This window comes from Salmo salar, chromosome 28 (assembly GCF_965601325.2).
Source record: "Salmo salar chromosome 28, fSalSal1, whole genome shotgun sequence".
Classification (NCBI taxonomy): Eukaryota; Metazoa; Chordata; class Actinopteri; order Salmoniformes; family Salmonidae; genus Salmo; species Salmo salar.
The window spans coordinates 23,993,171-24,014,437 of NC_138318.1; the positions used below are offsets into that span (position 1 = coordinate 23,993,171).

Sequence of the window (21,267 nt, forward strand, 5' to 3'; positions counted from 1 at the left end):
CCCCCCCCCTCCTCCCTCTCTGCGGATGACTTCGTCAACCATTTTGAAAAGAAGGTTGACGACATCCGATCCTCGTTTGCTAAGTCAAACGACACTGCTGGTCCTGCTCACACTGCCCTACCCTGTGCTTTGACCTCTTTCTCCCCTCTCTCTCCAGATGAACTCTCGCGTCTTGTGACGGCCGGCCGCCCAACAACCTGCCCACTTGACCCTATCCCCTCCTCTCTTCTCCAGACCATTTCCGGAGACCTTCTCCCCTACCTCACCTCGCTCATCAACGCATCCTTGACCGCTGGCTACGTCCCTTCCGTCTTCAAGAGAGCGAGAGTTGCACCCCTTCTGAAAAAACCTACACTCGATCCCTCCGATGTCAACAACTACAGGCCAGTATCCCTTCTTTCCTTTCTCTCCAAAACTCTTGAACGCGCCGTGCTTGGCCAGCTCTCTTGCTATCTCTCTCAGAATGACCTTCTTGATCCTAATCAGTCAGGTTTCAAGACTGGGCATTCAACTGAGACTGCTCTTCTCTGTGTCACGGAGGCTCTCCGCACTGCTAAAGCTAACTCTCTCTCCTCTGCTCTCATCCTTCTAGACCTATCTGCTGCCTTTGATACCGTGAACCATCAGATCCTCCTCTCCACCCTCTCCGAGCTGGGCATCTCCGGCACCGCGCACGCTTGGATTGCGTCCTACCTGACAGGTCGCTCCTACCAGGTGGCGTGGCGAGAATCTGTCTCCGCACCACGTGCTCTCACCACTGGTGTCCCCCAGGGCTCTGTTCTTGGCCCACTCCTATTCTCGCTATACACCAAGTCACTTGGCTCTGTCATATCCTCACATGGTCTCTCATATCATTGCTATGCAGACGACACACAATTAATCTTCTCCTTTCCCCCTTCTGACAACCAGGTGGCGAATCGCATCTCTGCATGTCTGGCAGACATATCAGTGTGGATGACGGATCACCACCTCAAGCTGAACCTCGGCAAGACGGAGCTGCTCTTCCTCCCGGGGAAGGACTGCCCGTTCCATGATCTCGCCATCACGGTTGACAACTCCCTTGTGTCCTCCTCCCAGAGTGCTAAGAGCCTTGGCGTGACCCTGGACAACACCCTGTCGTTCTCCACCAACATCAAGGCGGTGACCCGATCCTGTAGGTTCATGCTCTACAACATTCGCAGAGTACGACCCTGCCTCACACAGGAAGCGGCGCAGGTCCTAATCCAGGCACTTGTCATCTCCCGTCTGGATTACTGCAACTCGCTGTTGGCTGGGCTCCCTGCCTGTGCCATTAAACCCCTACAACTCATCCAGAACGCCGCAGCCCGTCTGGTGTTCAACCTTCCCAAGTTCTCTCACGTCACCCCGCTCCTCCGCTCTCTCCACTGGCTTCCAGTCGAAGCTCGCATCCGCTACAAGACCATGGTGCTTGCCTACGGAGCTGTGAGGGGAACGGCACCTCCGTACCTTCAGGCTCTGATCAGGCCCTACACCCAAACAAGGGCACTCCGTTCATCCACCTCTGGCCTGCTCGCCTCCCTACCTCTGAGGAAGCACAGTTCCCGCTCAGCCCAGTCAAAACTGTTCGCTGCTCTGGCACCCCAATGGTGGAACAAGCTCCCTCACGACGCCAGGACAGCGGAGTCAATCACCACCTTCCGGAGACACCTGAAACCCCACCTCTTCAAGGAATACCTGGGATAGGATAAAGTAATCCTTCTAACCCCCCCCTTAAAAGATTTAGATGCACTATTGTAAAGTGGTTGTTCCACTGGATATTATAGGTGAATGCACCAAATTGTAAGTCGCTCTGGATAAGAGCGTCTGCTAAATGACTAAAATGTAAAAAAATGTAAAATGTACATAGAAATCCTCAGCAATCTACACACCATAGCCCATAATGACGAAGCAAAAACAGTTTTAAAAAAATTTGACGGCAAATTTATTGCAAATTAAAAACAGAAATACCTTATTTACATAAGTAACCAGACCCTTTGCAATGAGACTCGAAATTGAGCTCAGGTGCATCCTGTTTCCATTAATCATCCTTGAGATGTCTCTGCAACTTGATTGGAGTCCACCTGTGGTAAATTCCACTGATTGGACATGATTTGGAAAGGCACAGACCTATCTATATAAGGTCCCACTGTTGACACTGCATGTCAGAGCAAAAACCAAGCCATGAGTTCAAAGGAATTGTCCGTAGAGCTCCGAGACAGGATTGTGTCGAGGCACAAATCTGGGGAAGGGTACTAAAAAACTTCTGCAGCGTTGAAGGTCCCAAAGAACACAGTGACCTCCATCATTCATAAATGGAAGAAGCTTGGAACCACCAAGACTTCCTAGAGCTGGCCACTCAGCCAAACTGAGCAATCGGGGGTGAAGTGCTTTGGTTAGGGAGGTGACCAAGAACCCCATGGTCACTCTGACAGCTCTAGAGTTCCTCTGTTCCAGAAGCACCCCACCAATCAGGCCTTTATGGTAGAGTGGCCAGATGGAAGCCACTCCTCAGTAAAAGGCACATGACAGCCTGCTTGGAGTTTGCCAAAGGGCACCTAAAGACTCAGACCATGAGAAACAAGATTCTCTGTTCTGATGAAACTAAGAATGAAATCTTTGGCCTGAATGCCAAGCGTCACGTCTGTAGGAAACCTGGCACCATCCCTACGGTGAAGCACGGTGGTGGCAAAATCATGCTGTGGGGATGTTTTTCAGCTGCAGGGATTGGGATGCTAGTCAGGACCGAGGCAAAGATGAATGGAGCAAGTACAGAGAGATCTTTGATGAAAACCTGGCCCAGCCAGAGCCTGGAGTGGCCCAGCCAGAGCCCGGACTTGAACCCGATCAAACATCTCTGGAAAGACCTGAAAATATCTGTGCAGCAACACTCCCCATCTAACCTGACAGAGCTTGAGAGGATCTGCAGAGAAGAATGGAGAAACGACCCAAATACAGGTGTGCCAACCTTGTAGCATCATACCCAAGAAGACACGAGGCTGTAGTCCCTGCCAAAGATGCTTCAACAAAGTACTGAGTAAAGAGTCTGAATAGTTATGTAAATGTGATATTTTTTATTTTGTAATTTTTTTGCTAACATTTCTACAAACCTGTATTTTGTTTGCCATTATGGGGTATTGTGTGTAGATTGATGAGGGGAATTGAACAATTTAATACATTTTAGAACAAGGCTGTAACGTAACAAAATGTGGAAAAAGTAAAGGGGTCTGAGTACTTTCCGAATGCACTGTATGAAATGAGTAAAACAGTATGTAAACATTATTCAAGTGACCAGTGATTCCATGTCTATGTACATAGGGCAGCAGCCTCTGAGGTGCAGAGTTGAGTAACCGGTTGGTAGCCGGCTAGTGACAGTGACTAAGGTCAGGGCAGGGTACTGGGTGTAGGCTGGCTAGTGATGGCTATTTAACAATCTGATGGCCTTAAGTAGAAGCTGTTTTTCAGTCTCTCATTCCAAGCTTTCATTCCAAGTCACCTGTACTGACCTCGCTTTCTGGATGATAGCGGGATGAACAGGCCGTAACTCTGGTGGCTAAGGTCCTTGATGATTGTTTTGGTCTTCCTGTGACATCGGGTGCTGTACAGTGAAGGAAAAAAGTATTTGATCCCCTGCTGATTTTGTAAGTTTGCCCACTGACAAAGAAATGATCAGTCTATAATTTTAATGGTAGGTTTATTTGAACAGTGAGAGACAGAATAACAACAAAATAATCCAGAAAAACGCATGTCAAAAATGTTATAAATTGATTTGCATTTTAATGAGGGAAATAAGTATTTGACCCCCTCTCAATCAGAAAGATTTCTGGCTCCCAGGTGTCTTTTATACAGGTAACGAGCTGAGATTAGGAGCACACTCTTAAAGGGAGTGCTCCTAATCTCAGTTTGTTACCTGTATAATAGACACCTGTCCACAGAAGCAATCAATCAGACAGATTCCAAACTCTCCACCATGGCCAAGACCAAAGAGCTCTCCAAGGATGTCAGGGACAAGACTGTAGACCTACACAAGGCTGGAATGAGCTACAAGACCATCGCCAAGCAGCTTTGTGAGAAGGTGACAACAGTTGGTTCGATTATTTGCAAATGGAAGAAACACAAAAGAACTGTCAATCTCCTTCGGCCTGGGGCTCCATGCAAGATCTCACCTTGTGGAGTTGCAATGATCATGAGAACGGTGAGGAATCAGCCCAGAACTACACGGGAGGATCTTGTCAATGATTTCAAGGCAGCTGGGACCATAATCACCAAGAAAACAATTGGTAACACACTACGCCGTGAAGGACTGAAATCCTGCAGCGCCCGCAAGGTCCCCCTGCTCAAGAATGCACATATACATGCTCGTCTGAAGTTTGCCAATGAACATCTGAATGATTCAGAGGACAACTGGGTGAAAGTGTTGTGGTCAGATGAGACCAAAATGGAGCTGTTTGGCATCAACTCAACTCGCCGTGTTTGGAGGAGGAGGAGGAATGCTGCCTAGAACACCATCCCCACCGTCAAACATGGAGGTGGAAACATTATGCTTTGGTGGTGTTTTTATGCTAAGGGGACAGGACAACTTCACCGCGTCAAAGGGATGATGGACGGGGCCATGTACCATCAAATCTTGGGTGAGAACCTCCATCCCTCAGCCAGGGCATTGAAAATGGGTCGTGGATGGGTATTCCAGCATGACAATGACCCAAAACACACGGCCAAGGCAACAAAGGAGTGGCCCAAGAAGAAGCACATTAAGGTCCTGGAGTGGCCTAGCCAGTCTCCAGACCTTAATCCCATAGAAAATCTGTGGAGGGAGCTGAAGGTTCGAGTTGCCAAACGTCAGCCTCGAAACCTTAATGATTTGGAGAAGATCTGCAAAGAGGAGTGGGACAAAATCCCTCCTGAGATGTGTGCAAACCTGGTGGCCAACTACAAGAAACGTCTGACGTCTGTGATTGCCAACAAGGGTTTTGCCATCAAGTACTAAGTCATGTTTTGCAGAGGGGTCAAATACTTATTTCCCTCATTAAAATGCAAATCAATTTATAAAATTTTTGACATGCGTTTTTCTGGATTTTTGTTGTAGATGTTGTAGATGTCCTGGAGGGCAGGCAGCGTGCCACCCTCTGGAGAGCCCTGCGGTTGCGGGGGGTGCAGTTGCCATACCAGGCGATGATACAGCATGACAGGATGCTCTCAATGGTGCATCTGTAAAAGTTTGTGAGGGTCTCAGGGGCCAAGCCAAATATTTGTCAGCCTTCTGAGGATGAAGAGGCACTATTGCGCCTTCTTCACCACATTGTCTGTGTGGGTGGATCATTTCAGATCGTCAGTGATGTGTACACCGAGGAATTTTAAGCTTTTCACCTTCTCCACTGCGGCCCCGCCGATGTGAATGGGAGCGTGCTCCCTCTGCTGTCTCCTGAAGTCCACGATCAGCTCCTTCATTTTCTTGACGTTGAGGTTATTTTCCTGGCACCACTCCGCCAGGGCCTTCACCACCTCCCTGTCGGCTGTCTCGTCATTGTTGGTAATTAGGCCTACTACTGTTAAGTATGCAAACTTGATGATTGAGTTGGAGGCGTGCGTTGCCACACAGCCATGAGGGAACAGGGAGTACAGGAGGGGGCTGAGCACACACCCTTGTGGGGTCTCTGTGTTGAGGATCAGCATAGTGGAGGTGTTGTTGATCCTTAACTAGCCTCTCAAAGCACTTCATGATGACAGAAGTGAGTGCTACGGGGCAATAATCCTTTAGTTCAGTTACCTTTGCTTTCTTGGGTACAGGAACAGTGGTGGACATCTTAAAGCAAGTGGGGACAGACTGGGATAGGGAGAGATTGAATATGTCTGTAAACACTCTAGCCAGCTGTTCAGCGCATGCTCTGAGGACGAGGCTCGGAATGCCATCTGGGCTGGCAGCCTTGGGAGGTTTAGCACCCTTAAATGTCTTACCCACATCGGCCACGGAGAACGAGAGCCCACAGTTCTCGAGACTGGCCCGCGTCGGTGGCGCTGTGTTATCCTCAAAGCAAGCAAAGAAGGTGTTTAGCTTGACCAGGAGCAAGACGTCGGTGTCCGTGACGTGGCTGGTTTTCCCTTTGTAATCCGTGATTGTCTGGAGTCCCTGTCACATACATCTCATGTCTGAGCTGTTGAATTGCGACTCCACTTTGTCTCTGTACTGACGTTTCGCCTATTTGATTGCCTTACAAACTGCACTGTTTGTATTCAACCATATTCCCAGTCACTTTGCCGTGTTTAAATGTAGTGGTTCGCGCTTTCAGTTTTGTGTGACTGCTGTCACCCAAACCACGGTTTTTGGTTTGGGTAGGTTTATTTAGTCACAGTGGGAACAACATCCCCGATACACTTCATGATGAACTCAATCACCGTGTCCGTGTATACATCAATGTTATTCTCAGTGGAAACCCGGAACATATCCCAGTCCGCGTGATCAAAACAATCTTGAAGCATGGATTTTGATTGGTTAGACCAGCATTGAATAGACCTTAGCACGGATACTTCCTGTTTTAGTTTCTGCCTATAGGAAGGGAGGAGGAGAATGGAGTCGTGATCTGATTTCCCGAAGGGAGGGTGGGGGAGGGCCTTGTAGCCATCCTGGAAGGGAGAGTAACAATGGTCGAGAGTTTTTGAAGCGCAAATACTACAGGCAATGAGTTGATAGAATTTTGGTAGCGTTTTCCTGCTGCTATTGGACCAGGTCTCTCTTGGAAAAGAGATATTTATCTCAATGAGAATAAACCTGTATAAATAAAGGTTAAAAAAATAAATAAAATAAAATAAAGAAATTTGCTTTGTTAAAGTTTCCAGTTACAATAAATGCAGCCTCAGGATATGTGGTTTCCAGTTTGCACAAAGTCCAGTGTAGTTTCTTGAGGGCCGTCGTGGTATCGGCTTGATGGGGAATATGCACGGCTGTGACTATAACCGTTGAGAATTCTCTTGGGTGCTAATAGGGTCGGCATTTGATCGTGAGGTATTCTAAGTCGGGTGAACAAAAGGACTTGAGTTCCTGTACGTTATCACAATCACACCATAAGTAGCTAATCATGAAACATACATCACTGTATTTTTTCTTCCCGGAGAGTTCTTTATTCCTGTCTGTGTGATGTACCTGGAACCCAGCTGGCTGTATAGATGGGGACAGTATATCCGGAGAGAGCCATGATTCCGTGAAACAGAGTATGTTACAGTCCCTGATGTCTCTCTGGAAGGAGATCCTCGCCCTGAGATCGTCTACTTTATTGTCCAAGGACCGAATTTTAGCGAGTAATATACTTGTAAGTGGTGGATGGTGTGCACTAGAAGTCAACTCTGAATACCTCTTGGGGCAGCCTCTGGGATAAGTTCAATTGCCTTGGGGGTACCAACAAAGGATCCAATTCGAGAAAGTCGTATTTCTGGTCGGAATGCTGGTCAGTTACCGCCGCTCTGATATCCGAAAGTGATTTCTGGCTGTATGTAACAACACAAAAAACATTCCGGGCTAATAATGTAAGAAATAACACACAAAAAGATTAAATACTTCAAAGTTGCTTAGGAGCTAGAAGCAGAGCTGCCATGTCTGTCGGCGCCATCTGTGTACTCTGTCTACTATATAAAATGGTCCAAATAAGTGTAAAAAAATATACATATATATTAAAACAACAGTTTTCATTAACAGCATAAAAATGTTGTTGTACAACTACTTATAGGCCTACAACTAATAAAAAATACTGCTACAACTATTAATACAACTAATAAAAACTACTGCTACAACAAACTAATACAACTAATCAAACAAAGTACCTATACTATATACATACAGTGCCTTGCAAAAGTATTCACCCCCTTGGCATTTTCCTATTTTGTTGCATTACAACCTGTAATTTAAATTGATTTTTATTTGGATTTCATGTAATAGACATACAGAAAATAGTCCCAATTGGTGAGGTGAAATGAAAAATATAACTTGTTTAAAAAATAAAATAAAGAACTGAAAAGTGGTGCGTGCTTATATATTCACCCCCTTTGCTATGAAGCCCCTAAATAAGATCTGGTGCAAACAATTACCTTCAGAAGCCACATAATTAGTTAAATAAAGTCCACCTGTATGAAATCTAAGTGTCACATGATCTGTCACATGACCTCAGTATATATACACCTGTTCTGAAAGGCCCCAGAGTCTGCAACACCACTAAGCAAGGGGCACCACCATGCAAGCGGCACCATGAAGACCAAGGAGCTCTCCAAACAGGTCAGAGACAAAGTTGCGGACAAGTACAGATCAGGGTTGGGTTTTAAAAAAATATTGGAAACTTTGAACATCCCACGGAGCACCATTATTAAAACATGGAAAGAATATGGCACCACAACAAACCTGCCAAGAGAGGGCCGCCCACATAAACACATGGAACAGGCAAGGAGGGCATTAATCAGAGAGGCAACAAAGAGATCAAAGATAACCCTGAAGGAGCTGCAAAGCTCCATAGCGGAGTTTGGAGTATCTGTCCATAAGACCACTTTAAGCCGTACACTCCACAGAGCTGGGCTTTACTGAAGAGTGGCTAGAAAAAAGCCATTGCTTAAAGAAAAAATAACCAAACACGTTTGGTGTTCGGCAAAAGGCATGTGGGAGACTCCCCAAACATATGGAAGGAGGTACTCTGGTTAGATGAGACTAAAATGTAGCTTTTAGGCCATCAAGGAAAACGCTATGTCTGGCACAAACCCAACACCTCACATCACCCCGAGAACACCATCCCCACAGTGAAGCATGGTGGTGGCAGCATCATGCTGTGGGTATGTTTTCATCGGCAGGGACTGGGAAACTGGTCAGAATTGAAGGAATGATGGATGGCGCTAAATACAGGGAAATTCTTGAGGGAAACCTGTTTCAGTCTTCAAGAGATTTGAGACTGGGACAGAGGTTCACCTTCCAGCAGGACAATGACCCTAAGCATACTGCTAAAGCAACAGTCGAGTGGTTTAAGGGGAAACATTTAAATGTCTTGGAATGGCCTCGTCAAAGCCCAGACCTCAATCCAATTGAGAATCTGTGGTATGACTTAAAGATTGCTGTACACCAGAGGAACCCATCCAACTTGAAGGAGCTGGAGCAGTTTTGCCTTGAAGAATGGGCAAAAAACCCAGTGGCTAGATGTGCCAAGCTTATAGAGACATACCCCAAGAGACTTGCAGCTGTAATTTCTGCAAAATGTGGCTCTACAAAGTATTTTGGGGGGGTGAATAGTTATGCACACTCAAGTTTTCTGGTTTTTGTCTTATTTCTTGTTTGTTTCACAATAAAAAATATTTTGCATCTTCAAAGTGATAGGCATGTTGTGTAATTCAAATGATACAACCCCCCCAAAAAATCTAATTTAATTCCAGGTTGTAAGGCAACAAAATAGGAAAAATGCCAAGGGTGGTGAATACTTTCGAAAGCCACTGTACATATTTACAAATATCTTCACATGGGGAGGTTTCTAATAGTTAAAAACACAAACAGCTTGTTCTTATCATTTGATAAACGTCTTTCTTAAATTCATTGTGTGATTTGAATGCCCTTACTTCTATAGGTAAAGTATTCCAGTCAGTTGGGCCTTCGTATCGGAAAGATCTATCATAGTCCAAAACGTGTACACATACGCACAGCAGTGTTCTAGAATATTGGATCGTTGGCTTTCATTCTTTTCGAATTCTCCGTGCAGCTCAAGCAATTTTTCCAACTGTCAACACATTCAAATGAATACAGGATGCATACCAGAGCTGCATTGGATGGGAATTGTGGGAAGGAGCACGTTTGTCCTCTGCAGATTGTGGTCTCAAAGCTGAGTAGCTACGTCACAATGCGACGTTTGTGGACTATGATTTGCGCTTTACTCCAACCTCATAATGTACCCTTGGAATTTGTAATTGCAGGAAAAGGTAACATATGGAATTGCTGACAAATTGAATTGTTTTAACCCTCCCGTTGTCCTCCCATTCTGCCTACTCCCCGTGTCCCCGGCGGGTCACCCTGTCCCGTCTCGGCTAAAGGCCCAGAGGGCACAAGTGTGACAGTAGGCGTGCGAACAGCCTTTGCAGATGTATTTCTTACACCTGCAGCACGCCGTGTGTGTCTTGGCGTCCTTCTTGGGCGGGCAGAGCTGACACCTCTTCCTCTTACTCGCCACTAGCGGGGCGGCGGCCGGGCCAGCGGCATCCAGGCCAGCGGCGTGCTCCCGGGCTGACGGAGGAGCCGCATCGCGGTCGGCACTCTGCAGGACTTTGACAAGCGCGGACGCGGATTCGGTGCGGGGGAGACGCTGCCTTCTTTGTATCAAGGGCTTGACAAGCGCCTTTCCCAGCTGCTCCAGGAACACCCTCCTCTTGTTCCGCTTCCGAGGCATCCAGTCGGGCTTGATCTCTCGCCATATGACAAAGGCGTTGTAGGAGGACACGTCGAGGATGTTGTGGAAGATGACCAGGGGCCAGCGGGCAGTCATCCGTCTGCAGCTGTAGGTGCCGACCACCTTGTCTAGGTTGTCCACGCCGCCCTTGTTGCGGTTGTAGTCTAGGATGAGGGCCGGCTTCCGGTCGCGGCGATCGCTAATGTCGGCCTCCGTGTGCAGCGTGCTCAGGAGTAGCACGTTCTTACTTCTCTTTGCCAGGTAGGACACCAGAGTGGCGGTGGGCGTGAAGGCGAACCTGGAGGACGAGACCTGTCTGCCCTTTGACTGGAGCAGCGCGGGAGGGAGCTCGGGCTTGTTCTTTCGCACCGTGCCGACCATGGTGAGGTTCCTCTCGAGGAGCCGCTGGCCGAGTTCGTAGGAGGTGAAGAAATTGTCACAGGTGACGTTGTGACCACCGGGCAGCCCCTGCGTGAGATCGAGGACGACGCGCGCACCCTGGTTCTTCTCGGGGGCTCCGCTGGCCGCCTTACCGGTGTAGACTTGCATCTTCCAAGCGTAGCTGGACTTGGCGTCGCAGGCCACCCACGACTTGATGCCGTATTTGGCCGGCTTGCTGGGGATGTACTGTCGGAAAGGACAGCGCCCTTTTGGGAGAGGGAGAGGAAGGAGATTAGCGGCGGCGGCGTCACTGATGCTGACGCTGACGCTACCCCTCTATACTACCGCTGGCTCATCATTGGGGGCGAACGGCGTTTATGTTACACGCTGCCGCTGCCGATGCTACAGCTGACGCTACCTCTCTATACTACACGTACACAGATACACAGATACATAGACAGTACCTCTGAATGGGACCAGTTGTTGGTCCACCGTCAAGTCAGACCCCGGGTTGAGAGGAAGGAGATTAGCAGCGTCATGCTGCTGATGCTACTGCTGCTGCTACTGCTGATGCTACTGCTGCTGCTACTGCTACTGCTGCTGCTGATGCTGATGCTACTGCTGCTGCTGATGATGATGCTACTGCTGCTGATGCCGCTACCTCTCTATACTACCGCTGGCTCATCATTGGGGGCGCACGGCGTTTATGTTACACGCCGACGCTGCTGATACTGCTGTTGCTGATGATGACGATGATGATGATGCCGCCGACGCTACCTCTCTATACTACCGCTGGCTCATCATTGGGGGCACACGGCGTTTATGTTACACGCCGACGCTACCTCTCTATAGTACACGTACGTACGTACGCACAGATACGCACAGATACGCACAGATACGTGCAGACGGTACCTCTGAACGGGACCAGTTGTTCGTCCACCGTCAAGTCGGACCCCGGGTTGTAGAGGGCCGGCAGCCGCTCCTCCCACAGGTCCCAGATCTCTCTTATGGCCGCCAGTCTGTCGGCGGCGAGTCTCGCGGGTCTCGACCGGCGGTCGTCGAATCGCAGCAGCCTCGATTACTTGTGAAAGACCTTGAGTGGCATGGGGCCTCGGAACACGGTCCTGCCGCTCTCCGCGTCCCACAGGCTGGCCGCGGCCTCGCCCCGGGACCTGTAGACGCCCGCTAGGATTAGCAGCCCTAGGTAGGCGCGCAGGTCGACTGAGTCCATGGGTTGCCAGCCGTCGCCGTATTTTCTCACCCGCTGCAGATTCGTCATGTCCACAATGATCCTTTCTATCGCCGGCGTGACAAACAGCCGGAAGGTGGACTCGATGTCAAGCGCGCGACGCGGCGTAGGCCGTAGGGCCAGGCGTCACCGCGGGGCTGGTCCGGGCCACGATATGCCGCGGAGGACCATTTGATTTTGTCGTTTTTTGACAGCAACGTCTCCCTTCGGGCTTGGCCGGACGCCGCCGCCGTGTCCTCTCGCTCTGGCTCTCTGTCTCGCTCTCGGGCGGCGGCCGTGTCTCCCTCTCGCTCTCCCTCTCGCTCTTCCTCCTCCTCCTCCTCCTCCGAAGAAGAGGAGCACGACCGCAAGGCCGAGTCGTCCGCGTCACGTTCGGGGTCGTATTCCTCGCCGTCTTGAGAATCGCAAAAGTCTTCTTCGTCTTCTCGGTCGACACTGGAGGCTATCTGTTCCAGGACCTGAGCCGCGCTGAAACCGGGACCGCGGCGAGGCGTCGGCGGCGGCCTCACGCTCGGCGGGGTCGTATTCCTCGCCGTCGTCCTCATCGTCGTCCTCGTCGTCCTCGTCTTCTTCTTCTTCTTCTTCTTCTTCTTCCTGACAATATTAGTAGCCTCTCTACGGCCGGCCGACTGCACGCTGACGCACCGCGCCCGGCCCGGGGGGTCGCTCTGACCCGGCCTGGACGCGGGGGGGGGGGGGGGGGGGGGGGGGAACAGCTCCTAACACATGGCCGAGCCGGGGGGTCGCTCTGACCCGCCTGGACAACTGCAGAGGGGGTTATAACATACGCATTGCTAACACATGGCCGAGCCAGGGGGTCGCTCTGACCCGGCCTGGACGCGGGGGAACGGCTCCTAACACTTGGCCAAGCCAGCGGGTCGCTCTGACCCGGCCTGGACAACGGGAGGGCTAACACATGGCCGGGCCCGGGTCTCTCTGACCCGGCCTGGACGCGGGGGAACGGCTCCTAACACATGGCCGAGCCAGCGGGTCGCTCTGACCCGGCCGAGACAACGGGAGGGTTAAGATGGTCATGACATAGATAATTTAGCTATATTATTTGGAATTTTAGGACCCCTGTAGGTATCAAAAAATAATATAAAAAAATAATTAGATGAAACACTGAATTTGGCCTTAGTGTTACTAGTCCATACAAAAGCATTGAATAACATGTTCATGCATGGCAAAACAGAAGCTACAGACCTTTTTGTGAAAATACAGATTTTCGGGATGAATCCTGGTCTGACAAACACTGCTGTAGCTCTGCCACCTTCCACTGCACATGTGGAAGGCCGACATCAGCAGATGTGGTGGATTGAGACAGCCCATGCACAAAACTGATATCTCTAGCTTAAACAGACAGGTTTTGATTATGCTATTTAGATGGTCTCAATCAACTCTAGGTGGAAATTTAAGTTGATACACAAAAAATAAAAATGGTTCCAATGTTTGTGAGTCACAGCCAATTTAGTGATCCATATATTTTGAATGATATGTCTTATAATTGCATCCAAGAATGATTCTGCAAAAAGTCTGTTATAAATGGCATCTAACTCGCAAAGTAAAATCTTGGTTGAGTTTTGGTTGATGATGTCACCATAGTCTAGGATAGGAAGCAGCAGTTGGGTTACTAAGGTATTTTTAATGAATAAAGAAAAACAGTTCTGTATAGTAACCCAAGCTTACAATATAGTTAATAGTTTTTCCAATGTAATCAATATACTTTCAAAAAGAGAATTCAGAATCAATCCTCAAACCCAGATATTTCAAACAATCAACACTTTCAAGCGTTGATACATCACTTGCATGAAATTTAAAATTGCCAGCTGTGGAGTTTATTATTTTCCATGTACCAAATAGCTTAATATAGGGCTTTGTTTGATTTAAAACCAAATGATTTGCTAGAAACCATTTTTGTAAAGTGGGAGACTTGCTTGTATCTGCTAAATATTTTAACCTCATGTATAGAGCACTGTATTATTAGCGTATAAGTGAACGTGAATTCTGACAAATGAGTGGTAATTAATTTGTGAATATAGAGAAAAGGGGGGCCAATACTGAACCTTGAGGTACTCCTCTACTGAGGCCAATAACTTTGTCTCCTTCTATGAAAACACATTGTTTTCTATTGCTAAGATATGCATGGAACCATTTTAGTGATCTGTTAGTGAAACCAATTTTTTTAGGTGTTCCTAGTAAGATAGAATGATCAACTAAATCAAATGCTTTTGATAAATCAATAAAGAGATAATTTGTAAGTTTTACTAATGCTGTAGTAGAATGGTTGGGTTTCTAAAGCCAGATTGAAAGGGTGAAATTCAATACATTTACATACCACATATCGCTTATGCAATTTCAAGACCCTGTCCTTGAGGTAAATGTAACCCTATGAGTGTCATCCCAGCCAACACCCACACAGACAAACAGTCACAGACTCATCCCAGCCAACACCCACAGACAGTTGTAAGATGGCGCCGGAGCAGAAGGCAGACGTTGTACATGCTCCCAACCGGTTGTGTTTTTTTGTTCATTTATCTGCATTATTTGTAACTTACTTTTTTACTCTTTTTGTACATAATGTTGCTGCTCCCGTCTCTTATGACCGAAAATAACTTCTAGACATCAGGACTGCGATTACTCACCACGGACTAGCAGAATCATTTTTCTTCTTTCATGACTCTGACGAGTCGGAGGCATAGGATATACGGCTCCCTCGGGAACAGGCCCTGACCCCAGTGATCTGCGTGAAGAGGAGGCGCAGAAAGAGAGGCCGGAGAGCGGACTGCCTTCTGAGAAGTTGGAGGCAATCGAATAAACCCCCACTTCCCTCAATTCTGCTAGCAAACATGCAATCTTTGGACAATAAAATGGACGAGTTACTGGGAACATTAAACTACGAACGAGACATTAAAAACTGTAACATCTTATGCTTCACGGAGTCGTGGCTGAATGACGACAATATCGACATACAGCTGGCTGGTTATACGATGTACCGGCAGGATAGAACAGCGGCGTCTGGTAAGACAAGGGGCGGCGGCGGTCTATGTATTTTTGTAAACAACAGCTGGTGCACGATATCTAAGGAAGCCTCGAGCTATTGCTCGCCTGAGGTAGAGTTTGTCATGATAAGCTGCAGATCACACTACCTACCGAGAGAGTTTTCATCTATATTTTTTGTCGCTGTTTACATACCACCACAGTCAGAGGCTGGCACTAAGATTGCATTGAATGAGCTGTATTCTGCCATAAGCAAACAAGAAAACGCTCACCCAGAGGCAGCGCTCCTAGTAGCCGGGGACTTTAATGCAGGGAAACTTAAATCAGTTTTACACAATTTCTATCAGCATGTTAAATGTGCAACCAGAGGGAAAATAACTCTGGACCACCTATACTCCACACACAGAGATGCATACAAAGCTCTCCCTCGCCCTACATTTGGCAAATCTGACCATAATTCCATCTTCCTGATTCCTGCTTACAAGCAAAATGAAAGCAGGAAGCACCAGTGACTAGATTAATAAAAAAGTGGTCAGATTAAGCAGATGCTAAGCTACAGGACTGTTTTGCTAGCACAGACTGAAATATGTCCCGGGATTCCTCCAATGGCATTGAGGAGTATAACAAGTCTGTCATTGGCTTCATCAATAAGTGCATCGATGATGTCGTCCCCACAATGACCGTATGTACATACCCCAACCAGAAGGCATGGATTACAGGCAGCATCCGCACTGAGCTAAAGGCTAGAGCTGCCGCTTTCAAGGAGCGGGACTCTAACCTGGAAGCTTATAAGACTGTGTGATCACGCTCTCCACAGCCGATGTGAGTAAGACCTTTAGACAGGTCAACATTCACAAGGCCGCACGGCCAGGCGGGTTACCAGGACGTGTACTGCGAGCATGCGCTGACCAACTAGCAAGTGTCTTCACTGACATTTTCAACCTCTCCCTGTCCGAGTCTGTAATACCAACATGTCTTAAGCAGACCACCATAGTGCCTGTGCCAAAGAACACTAATGTAACCTGCCTAAATGACTACCAACCCATAGCACTCACGTCTGAGCCATGAAGTGCTTTGAAAGGCTGGTCATGGCTCACATCAACAACATCATCCCAGAAAGCCTAGACCCACTCCAATTTGCATACCGCCCCAACATATCCACAGATGATGCAGTCTCTATTGCACTCCACACTGCCCTTTCCCACCTGGACAAAATGAACACCTATATGAGAATGCTATTATTTGACTACAGCTCAGCGTTCAACACCATAGTGCCCTCAAAGCTCATCAATAAGCTAAGGACCCTGGGACTAAACACCTCCCTCTGCAACTGGATCCTGGACTTTCTGACGGGCCGCCCCCCAGGTGGTAAGGGTAGATAACAACACTTCCGACACGCTGATCCTCAACACAGGGGCCCCTCAGGAGTGCATGCTCAGCCCTCTCCTGTACTCCCTGTTTACTCATGACTGTATGGCCAGGCACGACTCCAACACCATCATTAAATTTGCAGATGACACCACAGTGGTAGGCCTGATCACCGACAACAATGAGACAGCCTATAGGGAGGAGGTCAGAGACCTGGACGTGTGGTGCCAGGACAACAACCTCTCCCTCAACGTGATCAAGACTAAGGAGATGATTGTGGACTACAGGAAAAAGAGGACCGAGCACGCCCCCATTCTCATCGTTCGGGCTGCAGTGGAGCAGGTTGAGAGCTTCAAGTTCCTTGGTGTCCACATCATCAACAAACTAACATAGTCCAAGCACACCATGACAGTCGTGAAGCGGGCATGACAAAACCTATTATTTTACAGCTGCACCATCGAGAGCATCCTGACTGGTTGTATCACTGCCTGGTATGGCAACTGCTCTGCCTCCGACCACAAGGCACTACAGAGGGTAGTGTGTGCGGCCCAGTACATCACTGGGGCCAAGCTTCCTGCCATCCAGGACCTCTATACCAGGTGGTGTCAGAGGAAGGCCCTAAAAATTGTCAAAGACTCCAGCCACCCTAATCATAGACTGCTCTCTCTGCTACTACACGGCAAGTGGTACCGGAGCGCCAAGTCTTTGTCCAAGAGGCTTCTAAACAGCTTCTACCCCCAAGCCATAAGGTTCCTGAACATCTTGTCAAATGGCTACCTAGACTATTTGCATTGCCCCTCCCCCCCCCCCTCCCCTCTCCACACCACTGTCACTCTCTGTTGTCATCTATGCATAGTCACTTTAATTAACTCTACCTACATGTACATACTACCTCAACTAACCGGTGCCCCGCACATTGACTCTGTACCGGCACCCCCCTGTGTTTATTGATATTTTTGTTTGTCCAATGTACCAGTATATCCCTGGATACTATGGTCACTATCTCAGATAGCATCAATGCCACAGAACTATCAGTGGTGAGATGAGGGCAGGCCCCTAAATGGCAGGTAATCCAAGAAAAAAAACAAGTAGGCGGCCAGTACGGTGCAGAAAAGTTTTGTAAAATATTTCCAGATAATATATACAATGACAACGTATAACAAGGAACAGATCAGCCTATAGTGTATACCATCAGGACGCACAACTGCTGTCAGTCAAACACCCTCACCTCAGGTGCCCTTTTCTCACAGTCAGACCTATTTGGTTGTAGGTGCCCAGTCCTGGATCAGCATTCTTGTGGTAACGCATCAAGAGGATCGACTACACATCAGCCCAAAGCAGGAACACACCATACCATGAAAACAAGGGCTGGTGTGTGACAGGGCAGGGGGAGACTGACGCCATCGCTCCGGGATACCATCGCCACGGAGACTCCGCCCTGGCAGTCAGGTGTCAAAACAACAGAGCTGGCGCATGCTGCCACGCTTCCTGGGCGGCTGGTGCAGGGCTCAACCCAAACAGTAGACTGTTAAAGTGGAGAAGCCCCTGACTGATCCACTCACAGCCTGCTGAGGCTGAGACGCTCCAGGCACTGTGTTCTTGTTCTCACACAGCACTGTGCTGTCTGTCAGAGCGGGAAGATCATAATAATTACCCCCATTATGTAAGATGGTTCTGTTGACATCACACCCCTGGATCACCTTTCCTTGACGGTGGCACAAACAAAAATGCCTAAGCATTTGCTCTTAAGCTGTACAAATCTGTGCTCCCAATAAAACCCTATCCATGCTGAAATTACCTTGTAGTACTTGAATATAATACACTGAACAAAAATATAAATGCAACATGTAAAGTGTTGTTCATGAGCTGAAACAAAAGATCCCAGAAAATGTCCATATGCACCAAAAGCTTATTTCTCTAAAATGTTGTACACAAATTTGTTTACATCCCAGTTAGTGAGCATTTTACTTTGCCAAGAAAATCCATCCACCTGACAAGTGTTGCATATCAAGAAGCTGATTAAACAGCATGATCATTACACAGGTGCACCTTGTGCTGGGGACAATAAATTGGCACTTTAAAATGTGCAGTTTTGTCACACAGCCAATTTGGCAGTACGTCCAACCGGCCTCACAACCGCAGACCACGTGTAACCACGCTAGCCCAGGACCTCCACATCCGGCTTTTTCACCTGCGGGATCGTCTGAGGGGGGGTTGGAGGCGGGGTGCTGAGGAGTATTTCTGTCTGTAATTGAGCCATTTTGTGGGGGAAAACTGATTCTGATTGGCTGGGCCTGGCTCCCCAGTGGGTGGGCATGGCTGCCAAGTGGGTGGGCCTATGCCCTCCAAGGCCCACCCATGGCTGCACCCCTGCCCAGTCATGTGAAATCCATAGATTATGGCCTAATTTATTTATTTCAATTGACTGATTTCCTTATATGAACTGTAACTCAGTCAAAACTTTGAAATTGTTGCATGTTGCGTATATATATTTTTTCTGCATAATTTAACTAGTGTTAGGTCATTTGTTTTCATGGCGAGGAGGTTACTTCTGTTATTCTTAACTCATGTATATTCAATCAAGCAATTATATAATTTACAGGTTGATTATATGAGCCCCTAATGTCAGGACCAAAACTAGATTTATTCTCTGAAATGTTATATATTTGTTATATGAATGATTATCACGTATTTTCAGCATGGTGGTAACTCTTGTATGGGGTCAGAAATAACAATAACCAGTACAGCTGTTGTATCCTTCCTCCTGACATTGTAGCAATGATGCCACCTGTTCCACCTTCTCTCTCAGCACAGCTCACACTCTCCTTTACCCATCCACCTCTCACCCCTCTCCTCCCTCCCTCCTTACCCCCTCCGCATCTCTCCCCTCACCCCCCCACCACCCCCCCACCACCACCCCTCCCTGGGTTTGAGGTTTGATCGATGTCCCTGTGAACATGAAACTTCCATTAAATCTCAGGCGGGGGAGACTATCACAGAGATCCCTTACTGCTCCTGGTCCCTCTTTGCTATGAACACAACCCTATAAATATTGCATTTCCTATATATATTTATTTAGGGGAGGGATATCAGTGTTGTGTGTAATGCAATATGATCAACTTTATTCTGCAGGGGGACTGGCCACATTTTTATTGGAGTACGGCCGAATGTCCAGAGTCAATGGGGAACCTGAGAGAGTTCAGTCAACCAGCTATCATCGTTAGCCTAATTGAGGCTATAAATCCCATGTTTCTTCCAATAGCTGAGATGTCATATGCTATTAACATAGGCAAATCAGGTTACATCTGCCTGAACTGTGGCATGACAAGTAGACAACCTTAACAGACCATGACTTCTCTTTGTCTCTCTACGTTCCTTTCTTTAGCCCGCTTTAGAGCTCACAGTTTCTATTCTGTGCCCAGAGAATAAAGACAGCTCAAGTAACACACAGCATATTTATCAGAGGTCTATTAGCATGAAGTTTCCTTTAGGCTTCTCTCACCTTTCCCAACCCCAACTCAAAGGTTGCTGTCTTCAAAGAACAGAGGGGTATAATTCTAAGTGTCACAAAGATTGTTATTCTCAGAGCGTGTCTGAACAGTCACGACACACTGACACCATGCTTCTGAAATGTTATAACCTTCAAATGGAGAACACAAGGGGAAAACCCCCTGGATATTGAATGAGAGGTGGTGGTTTTTTCTCTCAGAGTTGGCAGTTTACTTTGGATTGGCGTGAGGGGATTAGGGGAAGCATTCCTGTGTAATTAGTGATGGCTGTTCTGCCAGTGACACACACACAGCTGAGTGACACATCTCGTTGTGGACGCAGAGCTTAGCCCCGCCCCCAGGCAAGGCCCCCTGTCTCCCTCTGGTCCTCTGGTCTGCCAGCTGAACCACCTGCAGCACTACATAATATCTTTGGATTATACAACTGTTAGCCTAGCGCTCACTGCTGGAAGCAGGCTAATCCAATAGCTAGCTGCAGGATACTACATTGAATGTATCATCTCAGTCTAAGTGTTTCAAACCCTATATGGGAGTGAACGGTTGTTTAATATTGACATTTGAGGAAATATGGTCTAACTGGTTTTCCTGGTGTTCCTGTAAGTTTGTCTAGATTTTTGGACTGAATTCACCACTGGAGTGCTCTGTTCTCTTGGATTTGCCATTCGGTTGCTCAGTCATATCTGTCCCACAACCACTGAGGGGGATGATGTCATCTGGACTGTTTCAGACAGAGAGAGAGAGAGAGAGACAGAGAAAGAGAGAGAGAGAGACAGAGAAAGAGAGAGAGAGAGAGAGGGAGAGAGATATTTGAGAGAGAGAGAGAGAGAGAGAGAGAGAGAGAGAGAGAGAGAGAGAGAGAGAGGGGAGAGAGATATTTGAGAGAGAGAGAGAGAGAGAGAGAGAGAGAGAGAGAGAGCGGGGGAGAGAGAGATATTTGAGAAAGAGAGGGAGAGAGAGATATTTAGAGAGAGAGAGAGAGAGGGAGAGAGAGAGATATTTGAGAGAGAGAGGGAGAGAGAGATATTTGAGAGAGAGAGAGAGAGATATTTGAGCGAGAGAGGGAGAGAGAGAGAGAGAGGGGGGAGAGAGAGATATTTGAGAGAGAGAGAGAGTGAGAGGTGGGAGAGAGAGATATTTGAGAGAGAGAGAGAGAGATAGAGGGGGAGAGATATTTGAGAGAGAGAGAGGGAGAGAGAGAGAGAGAGAGGGGGGAGAGAGATATTTGAGAGAGAGAGAGAGAGGGGAGAGAGATATTTGAGAGAGAGAGAGAGAGAGATAGAGGGGGAGAGATATTTGAGAGAGAGAGAGAGAGAGAGAGAGGGGGAGAGATATTTGAGAGAGAGAGAGAGAGAGATAGAGGGGGAGAGAT

The 21,267-nt window shown here is 47.8% G+C and overlaps 1 pseudogene; it reads right to left on the reverse strand.

Annotated features, from left to right (window-relative positions):
• Positions 1 to 10,016: 10,016 nt before the first annotated feature.
• The window catches only part of LOC106588146 (uncharacterized), a 32,234-nt pseudogene continuing 20,983 nt past the window's right edge, over positions 10,017 to 21,267 (reverse strand).